The sequence below is a fragment of the Cebidichthys violaceus genome, unplaced genomic scaffold (assembly GCF_023349555.1).
Source record: "Cebidichthys violaceus isolate CVI_PGR_0920_01 unplaced genomic scaffold, fCebVio1.0.p SCAF_62, whole genome shotgun sequence".
NCBI lineage: Eukaryota > Metazoa > Chordata > Actinopteri > Perciformes > Stichaeidae > Cebidichthys > Cebidichthys violaceus.
In genome coordinates this window covers 369,901-380,881 of record NW_027176839.1, presented here as the reverse complement: position 1 = coordinate 380,881, position 10,981 = coordinate 369,901, and positions in this window count along the sequence as shown.

The window sequence follows — 10,981 nt, the reverse complement described above, 5'->3', positions numbered from 1 at the left end:
TTGTTTAATCGGTATGTGTGTGTGTTTGAGTGTGCCTGTGTGTGATGAAGCCGCGCCCCCCTTGTAGTTCCACTGCGCCCCACTATAAGGGGCGCAACCCCCAGTTTGGGAACCACTGACCTAGGAAATGAGCAAACGGTCACGTTAGACCGGGAGATTGAGAAACGGTCTGTTAGACCAGCAAATGGAGAACAGGATCACATTAGACCAGAATAGAGTGAGTCAAACAGACTTGAGCATTATACTATTAAGATCCACTTGAACACGAGAATGCGAGAAGTAGCTTAAGAGATAATATAAAAAACATTTTTGCATGAATGAGATAATGCTATCCCATGCTCTTCACAAATGAGAAGACATACCAATAATGCCAGAAACAACGTTAAAATGACACCACCACCAGTTAGTTATATGACAATTTTTTAAGGCTTTATTGAGCTTGAGGATTAACTCTAAATGATAGTTAACCTTAATTTAGACAAAGATAGATAACCTGGTTTAAGAAAGGAGAACTGGTAAGAAATAAGGAGAGGTGGAGCAAGTAGTAGGTCTTAAACGTAGATAATTAATCCTGGCTGTAAAGGCCAAAAAGAGATACTGTATAAACCACAATTACCAAGCACACGCCTAGCATTTGGATTGTTTAAGTTGAAAGCTATAATGACTAGGATGAAAGGCCAGATTGGAAAATGTGCATGTCTTTGGGAGAGGATCACCCTCAATTGATGATAATGACAACAGCACGATTATCGCACCAGATGGAGATCAAACTGTGAAAAAGAGTGAGGCCAGTGTCCAGCAAACCACTGGCCTTGAAAGAACCCCCCAAAACCCACGGATGGCCTGCATCCGTGTAGACGTTTTAGTGAATCAGCGAAATCACCCGCTTGTTGTAGTACGTTACACCATTCAAGTGATTGCACAGAGACCTGACACGCAGGTCAGCGCGGCACCCGTCATCAAGGTAGAGTACGCGTATTAGGACCAGAAAGATGCCTTGTCCAGCGAGCAAGAGAGGAAAAGAGCGTTCCTAGAGGATGAGCCTGAATGGAGCCATTTATACTCTATGCCAGGGGTCACTACCAGGCAGACCGATGTATCTGGACCCTGGACCTGCAGCCGATAGATAATTGAGAATTATCCAACCTTGATGGAGCACTTCTATTTTAACCGCCGCAGCTTTTCTAACCTTTAGGGCACTCGTTCAGCGGTCCAGGAAACACAGCAACTATTACCTGCGTTGTACATCATCTCACATGATGCTACTCAGCCAATCAAATATGTGTATTCTGATTAGCGTCGCAGCTCCAGTTAAATTTACACACTCAGACAAGAGATGGAGAGGGAGACCCAACAGGAGACGTACGTGAGTCAGGGAAGTTATTACTGTGACGGCCCCTGCCTCTTACCAATGTACAAGTATGGTTTTGCCACTTATTTGTCCGTGTGTCCCTGAAGAAGTCACAAGAACGCAGTTGTGGCAGATTACTGGATGCAGAGCAACTGTTCCCGGAGCTCTGGGGAATAAAAGCTTCACTCCAGTGTTGCTCTCCTGGTCTTTTGCTTTCACTGACAACACCCCACACTTCATCACGCTCATAACATTACTCATGTTACTGACTGACACATTTTAAAATTGGTAGTCGTTTCTTTACTTCGTTAAAATAAATAACTTTTTTCTCTACCATCCTCTGTTGTGTTCTTTCCGTATTTGTCATAGCTTGGGAGCCAGGTTATGACATTACACATGGACTTCTCCGAAAACACAGAATGTGGACAGTTTAACCAGCCTTTAACCAATATGGACATACTCTTAAATGTTCATTCCTCCAATGCAGTTTAAACCAGTATGTCTCATATGTCCAGAGACCGTTACAATTATTCAAAGCAGCAAGGTGAAGCACCACTACGAGACAAAGCACAAATCTTTTGAGCAAACGCACCCATTCAATCCAAAATAAAGACACACGTATGACCTAAGAGCCCAATATGATCAGAATCCTAGCACATGAATTCACTGCCCAACAATGATGTTGACAGAGAGGATTAGAGCTGAAATAAGTGGTTTTAATAACCACACATAAAGTCGCTGCACACAAATTCTTCTTTTTATAAGATAACATGTAGTCACACTTTTTGATTGACATCGCTTCACCCTGAATGAACTGAATTTTAAAACTGCAGGACAAGTCAGTTAAGTTAATTTCCTAAAATGAAGTACTTTATTTAAGATGCAAATTTCTTTAAAGATTCTGTTATGTAATTTAATCTATAAATGCATCCCTTACATTTATTTATTAATAGCGTATGTAAAATTTACAATTCCTCCCGCTCAATTGAAAACTGACGATGAATATTGTTGCTATATTATTCAATCGACTTTCTTTAATTGATTTGATACTCAGTTGATACAACTGTTATGCTATACTTCAATATGGACTAAATCATCGCGCATGTTAGACATTACTGTGATGTTCCGGACCTTTGTATGAGGAAATTCTCTCAAACTGGACCTTGTTGAATGTTATTTGAATGCCATGCTCTATGTACTGTTATTCTCTGAAATACCCAAGGCGTACAAACAACATGAACTGTGAAGAATAAAAGACAGGTGTAACTCATAGATATGCCCATAGACTGTTGGTACAACTGGCAAAAGCCATAAACCAACCTCCACGATAGAGAGGAGGGATTGTAGTTATCTGTAACACATTAATGAACTACCTTATTACCTTAGCCAAGCCCTGTAGGGAAAGAAGTCAAGTATTAAATGTATCATAAAGAAACAAAGTTTAAATATCCTGTAAACTATTTGATTTGGCTGCCAAAACAATGGACTCACAATGAAAACCCTGCTGTTTTGAAGCATCTCAAACAAATTGCACATTTCCTATAATCCCCAAATATGTTTAATCAGTGAACTATTTGTGATAAACTAAGTTTAACTGCAGCCTAGTTATGTTTATTAATGATTTGTAATCTCCTGGATGCGCTCCAATTCCACGACTGGAAAGGACGCTTTCATACTGATTGAATGAGAGTGATGCTGCAGAACTCTAGATGTGTGTCAGACCTAGGATGTACAGTTGTGGTCAAAAGTTTACATACACTTGTAAAGAACATAATGTCATGGCTCTCTTGAGTTTCCCCGTTATTTCTACAACTCTGATTTTTCTCTGATAGAGTGATTGGAACAGATACTTCTTTGTCACAAAAAACATTCATGAAGTTTGGTTCTTTAATGACTTTATTATGGGTTAACAGAAAAAGTGATCAAATCTGCTGGGTCAAAAATATACATACAGCAGTGCTAATATTTGGTTACATGTCCCTTGGCCATTTTCACTTCAATTAGGCGCTTTTGGTAGCCATCCACAAGCTTCTGGCAAGCTTCTCGTTGAATCTTTGACCACTCCTCTTGACAGAATTGGTGCAGTTCAGTTAAATTTGATGGCTTTCTGACATGGACTTGTTTCTTCAGCATTGTCCACATGTTCTCAATGGGATTTAAGTCAGGACTTTGGGAAGGCCATTCTAAAATCCTAATTCTAGCCTGATTTAGCCATTCCATTACCACTTTTGATGTGTGTTTGGGGTCATTGTCCTGTTGGAACACCCAACTGCGTCCAAGACCCAACCTTCAGGCTGATGATTTTAGGTTATCTTGAAGAATTTGAAGGTAATCCTCCTTCTTCATTATCCCATTTACTCTCTGTAAAGCACCAGTTCCATTGGCAGCAAAACAGCCCCACAGCATAATACTACCACCACCGTGCTTGACGGTAGGCATGGTGTTCTTGGGGTTAAAGGCCTCACCTTTTCTCCTCCAAACATATTGCTGGGCAATGTGGCCAAACAGCTCGATTTTTGTTTCGTCTGACCACAGAACTTTCCTCCAGAAGGTCTTATCTTTGTCCATGTGATCAGCAGCAAACTTCAGTCGAGCCTTAAGGTGGCGCTTTTGGAGCAAGGGCTTCCTTCTTGCACGGCAGCCTCTCAGTCCATGGAGATGCAAAACACGCTTGACTGTGGACACTGACACCTGTGTTCCAGCAGCTTCTAATTCTTGGCAGATCTGCTTTTTGGTGGTTCTCGGTTGACTCTTCACCCTCCTGACCAATTTTCTCTCAGCAGCAGGTGATAGCTTGCGTTTTCTTCCTGGCAGTGACAAAACAGTGCCATGCACTTTATACTTACAAACAATTGTTTGCACTGTTGCTCTTGGGACCTGCAGCTGCTTTGAAATGGCTCCAAGTGACTTTCCTGACTTGTTCAAGTCAATGATTCGCTTTTTCAGATCCATGCTAGCTCCTTTGATTTTCCCATTGTAGCGTTTGTGGGCGTTTGTATCCAATGAGCCCTATTTAAATGGCATCAGAGAAGTCACCAGCTGTAGTCACTCATAATCACTCACAAGAAGTTAAGAGGTCATGCTATGAAGCTCATTTCATTGACACAACTTTCTAAGTCACCAAAATTGCTAATTCATGTTGCTGTATGTATATTTTTGACCCAGCAGATTTTGGCACTTTTTCTGTTAACCCATAATAAAGTCATGAAAGAACCAAACTTCATGAATGTTTTTTGTGACAAAGAAGTATCTGTTCCAATCACTCTATCAGAGAAAAATCAGAGTTGTAGAAATAACTGGAAACTCAAGAGAGCCATGACATTATGTTCTTTACAAGTGTATGTAAACTTTTGACCACAACTGTATCTGTCGGGGAAATGACGAGGAGCGGAAAGAAAGTGTCAGTTTAAGCAGCGAGGAGCCTGAACTGTCATGTGGTTGCCACATGGAGTCCTGGGGTAGCGCCGATGGTAACAATATAATAGAAGCTGCATTGTTTACAGGGATTGAAGGCCAGCATCGATGGAGTGGATGGAGCTACCCGGTGAATGCAGGTTGGAGATGACGGCATTGCATGGGCCAGGTGTTTCGGGTGGAGAAAGAGTACGGGACGCAACGTACTTCCTCTTTGCCTGCGGAGCTCGGGATGAGCCTGATTCTGCCGGCGCAGCCGCCTGTGAGGGATCGAATGATTGCAGATAACTGTTAGACTTACTAGCTGTGGGAGCTGAAATGACAACTGACAGCAGCAGAGAGGAGGACACTTTTTAAAGTTTGACAGCAACGATGTGATTTGCTTAAGGAAACTGTGTGCAGAATCTGGTTGGTTACTTTAAAGTAAATGCCCCCAATCAGCTGATAGAGTAATTACAGGGAGAGAGAGAGAGAGAGAGACTGAGAGATTATGAATGAAAAGGAGTGTAAAGATAGTTTTTCGGACTGAACTTGCGCATAAGCTTCATTAGAAATCCACAAATATATGTATTTAATAGAATTAGCAAAATTTCATCAACCATGTATTTTGATGTTGTTACATTTATATACAAACTGCTGAACTTGCATTTACAAACTGCTCTTCATGTGTGAACTTTACTGCATTTGAGTGGGTTTAATGTGATGTAATGTTAATCGCTTGATACACAAATGTATTTTTTTCAAAAGGGAATTATATGTAGCCAATCAGATCAGAGTCTCCTCCATTTTCAACCAATCACAAGAGCGTGCCCCCACAAGAGTATACTCCTACATCATGCACAGGTAGGGAACAGCGAGGAAGGTGAATGAATCTTAGCTTTGGTGGTCCAAACCATTTTATAAGAGACATCCCAAGCCTGTATTAGTTTAATATATTAGTAATATGACAGCCTGCTAACGCTAGCAAGCATTTGCTAATGCTAACTTTAGCTATGTGTTTGTTTGCCTTGGGATTTTTGTGACTTTGCCATGAGTGCTGCTACCCTCAACTGTGACTGAAACCGAAACAAAATGTTATAGACACTATGCCAGACTAATTCAGCTGACTAACCAAAATGTTACCTGGCAAACAAACATATAGCTAGGATAACATTAACCAACTTTCACTTACACTGGGTACAAACAGTGACAGCAAAACGTTGAAGCTCTTTGCTCAGCTCGCTATTTTGTCAGAGGAGACATAATCAGCCTGTATAAGTTTGATAGTACGCCCACACTTTCACAGGATTGCAACTGCGGTGCCACTTGCCAGCCATTGTCAGTAATCACGCTCACTGTCTCTCATCAGCAAACATCGGCTAACAAAGCGCAGCTATATGTTTGTTTGCCAGATGATGGTCTTTACTTCAATTATCATGGATGTAAACTTCAATCCAGTTACTGAATAGATTTGTTGGGGTTGTTTTGAGGATCCTTACAGACTTATCTGCCCACGTTTGGTTCTTTCACCACTTGTCTGGGGTGCACAAGTCAGATGTTTTGACCAAAGTTTCATGAGATCCCTTTCCATTGGGACTTCACCATGTGGTTGAAACAAAGGAATTGGGCCTACATGGTAGTTCAACAGCCTGTGGACCCCAGGAAGATTAGCGGCCGCTAAGGCGTCAGCTAATGGGAAGCCAGTTAATAAACAATAAACCTACAGCTCTTCACCATCCCACGCGATTCGATTTGCATGTAAGGGGGCGCAAACAACATTGATGCTTTCAAGAAAACCTAGGAATAGTTCTACATTCGCTGGTCGAACAATAGACTGTTTTGGATCCCGAAGGAGGAACGGATAACTTGTCCCATACTCCGCCAGATTTAAACTGCAAAAGGAGGATTCACAAAATCTTCAGAGGAATACAAGGATAACTTCTAGGCTCCGCTCTCTTCCCATTCAAGTCGACATTTGCCTGTCGTAAGGGAGAAAATTCCCTTAAATTCCGAAGAATTCCCACTGCCATACAAAAGATTCTTCGCCGTGCAGTTTCACAAAACTAGTGAAGCTCCGGGTCCCAAACTGAGAAAGAAATTAGAGGACACACCGACCACAACAAAGCATTCTCAAAGTAAGAAGCTTGTGTCTGGGCAGAGATAGGTCATAGTGTGTTTGTAACCTTGTTTGTTTGGTTTTAAGATTCACTGTAATATTAAGGTGTTATTGTGTATGTTTACGGACCGCTGAGTTCCGTTATTGCTGTGTAAAAATTACTGTTGTGTTGTTGCTGCGATAATTGTTTCAATTGTTTTAATAGTTGTTTCAATGTTTTTTTAAGAGGGTTATTCCATACTGCTGTCATAGTGTTGTGTTTAGATCAGTCACCACAAGTAAGTTTGGGAACTGTAACTTTATCAGTTGCTGTATTTTACTGTGGTGATGAGGATCTGCCTTGCTTTGACTGTTTTTCTTCTTCTTATTGTAACTAACACACACACACGCTCACATACTCATACACACATATAGGTTGTGCTTGGATGTGGCATGTAAGCACAGCCTCTATTGTGTGCCTCATTGCTCCTTTAGATAATCTTTGCCTCGCCGCCATTTCTGTAGCGTAATCGCATACAAGACTACATCCGCCATTTTTCTTTTTCTCTCGCTTCTTCCCCCAACACCAGGGGTCACTAATAAGCGGACCGCGGTCCGGACCCAGATGCCGTTGTATCCAGAACCTGGACCTAAAACCGATAATTGAGAATTATAAAATGTTAACTATTTTAACTGGCGTAGCTTTTCGAGCCTTTACGACACTCATTCAGCGGTCCAGGAAACACACCGACCAATTACATGCATTGTAAATCATCTCACGTGATGCTACTCAACCAATCAAATAAGTATTCCGACTCGAGTGAGATTTACATACACGGGAGAGACGAGGAAAGAGAACGAAGAGTAGAATAATTACGTCAGTCGGAGAAGTTATTTTACATGGCGTTCTCCAAATACAAAAAAGTGGACCAGAGAGACCAGACCAAGAATGGACAGACTCTTATATCTTCATTCTTCCCATGGGCAGTTTAAAACCAGTATGTCTCATATGTTCAGAGACTGTGACGATTATTAAAAGCGGCAATGTGAAGTGCCACTACAAGACAAAGCACAACTCTTTTTAGCAAACATACCCACTCAAATCCAAAATAAAGGCACAAAAAAATAAACCTAAGAGTCCAATATGATCAGAATCCTACATCACTGTCTAACAATGATGTTAACAGAGAGGAATAGAGCTGAAACAAGTGGTTTACTTATTAGAAGTGTTTTTTTTTGGTTGACATCACTTCACACCTGAATTAATTTAATTTAAAGCTGCAGGACAATTCAGTGAAATATTTGTTTCTAAAATGAAGTACTTTATTTTAAGATGCACATTTTTCAAAAGCTTTCTGTTGTGTAATTTATTGTCTAACCCAGCCCGTATTTTACTTGAAACAACAGAAGCACATGTATTTATTATTAGACTATTTATTCTATATAATTCAACCAGTTCAATTTGCAATCTGACAATACATATTGTTGAGATATTATTCAATTGAACTTTCTATATTTGAAATGACAGTCAGTTGTTGACTCATACAGACATTAATACAACTGTTGGCTAATTTAATATAGGACTAAATCATTAGTTAGACATTATTGTGACGTTCCGGACCTTTGCGTAAGGAAATTATCTCTAACTGGACCTTGTTGAATTTTAATTAAATACCATTGTCCTACATACACACACACACACACACACACACACACACACACACACACACACACATACTCACCTTGTGATTGTTTGTTGATTTTAGATAGTGGGCTTGTAATTGTATAGTAGTTGTTGTTAATTCATAATATTATTGACTTGATCAATATTGTTAGAAATAAATCAACTCTGCTATACTTTAAAGAGCAGTTTTCTGTGATTACTTTGTGCCTGTGTATTGTGATAATAGCTGGATATCGTAGTCTGTTCTCAAATTCAACCTTCACTGTTCACTCGGAATGTGGAATAGTACTAATGGTAACACCCATTTTGAAACTTAATTTATAATTTGGTTATTGGTCGCTGATCTCAGGGTGGTGCCCCACTATTATTAATGTGTTGATATTCTTATTGATATTTATAATTTTACTAATGTCAATTTAGTTTTCATACTTGCTGATCACCAAAAAGGTTCCTGCCAGATCCCAACAATGACATAAGAGCATACCCTTGTGGGGGCGCACTCATGTTGAAAATAGGGAAGACATCTGATTGGCTACAGATACAGAAAAATGCGTTTGTGAATCGATCAAGGGAGTCTCAAAAAAACCCACACAATGCAATGACATTCAAAGATGACAAGCAGTTTGTCAATGCATCTTCAACAGTTTTTATATAAATGTATCAACATCCAAATATGTTTTTAATTAAAATTTTAAATCCTTTTATATACATATATTTGTGTACCATCTTTACATTTATCTAAAACAATAAATATTCTTGTGTGGATCAGAATATATTTGTGAATCTTATTTTTATATATACAGTATATATATTTATTTATTTACATTTCTGTATAATATTTTATATACTATTTCAGTGTGCATGCAAAAATATGTCTGTGCGAAGAGTCATTTATATATGAATCTTTCTGTGTCCATTCGTTAATATTGAAACTGATCTGACTCCATAACTAAGTGCTACTTACTCTGGAAGTGTGTCCATAGCCACAATGTAGCTGAAGTCCTAAGGCCTGAACACACCGGGCCCTGACAAAGAAACAACATGAAAATGCAAAACACTCACCTGTGAATAATATATATATAGAGAGCTTTTATTGTGAAAGGTAAGAAGGGAAGAAGTGGATCTGGTCTGCACTGCCTTTGTCAAGGTTGAAAGGAGAAATAAAGTTTGCCATTTGGTTCGGACTAGGGAGCTTTCTTGTTATTGTTTTATTATACTTATAGTGGCAACTCAAACCGTTTCTCACAACGTGATGCCTTCACTCGTGGTGTGAAAAATCTACTTTTTTCCAGCAAAATATTTGGATTCCATGTGAAAGTGTTCATGACAAAAACAACAGTTAACAAAAAACAGCCTCCCTGTGTGTAAAGGCCTTAAGTCTGTGCTGCCGCTGTTAAAAATATGACGAAACCAAAAATGTAATGCTTAATTTTGATTCGGCCAGGGATCTCTGTTGTCAACCTGCTTTTCCCATGTTGACTGTCTGTCTTCACAATGTCAAATATTAAAGAAAGACAGCTAAGCAACCAGGGCCTATAGGCCATCCCACACAATGTGAGTGAACTCATTGCCTTCAAAGCAAATTCAATCATAATTTATTGGCTATCTTGTTTGCATTTGAGTGGTATATTTCGATAGAAATATACCACTCAAATATTATACAAATCTCAAGAAAAAGCACTAAAAAAAGTCAACAAATCAAAATGTGAGTCAGTGTTTTCTCCCATCATGGAGATGAACGTCTGTGGTGGTTTTTGTCTGGTGCCATGATTTCAATTTTGGGGCTTTTTAGTGGAATTGTTGCCTCTAACCTTTCCTGTATTGACATCCCAAATTTTTCACCACATCGAAGTGGGAAAAACTTGTAGAATAAGTATGCATTAAACAGGTGAGTGATTGTCAGCGTCAAGACACAAGATGCAGAAATGTATCAAAGCTCCTGTTTAGGATGGATTTATACATGCAATTCCACCCATAGCTCTGGTTTAGAGGCGTCACATTGCTACAAATACCTTTGACCAATCAGAGCAATGCACCTCTCTGTGTACACATATCTTGGAAAAGAAAGTGTTAAAATGAATAGAGCTTCATTTTTTTCCAGGGGATGTGTAAAATAATGGGCAAACGCTGCACAGCAAGAGGAGCTCAGTCAGGATGATTACAGCAGTCTGGGACTGATCCGTGTGTCTCACCAGCAGCTCTCCTCCACCTTCACAGACCATTTGAACTCAACGTTCCTTGAAAAGGTTAAAGAAAACCTGTCTGTCTGTTAATGTGAGATAATTCCACCTAATTTCACTACTAATAAAAGCGATTCTTGGATTTATCTTGAGGGACACCCTAACAATAGATATTTTTCACTTAAAATGTTTCAGATTATGTTACTGGTTTAAAACTTAAATTGTCTGTGCACAGAGAAGAACAGCAAAATTTGTCTTATTGTAATGTAATATGTTGT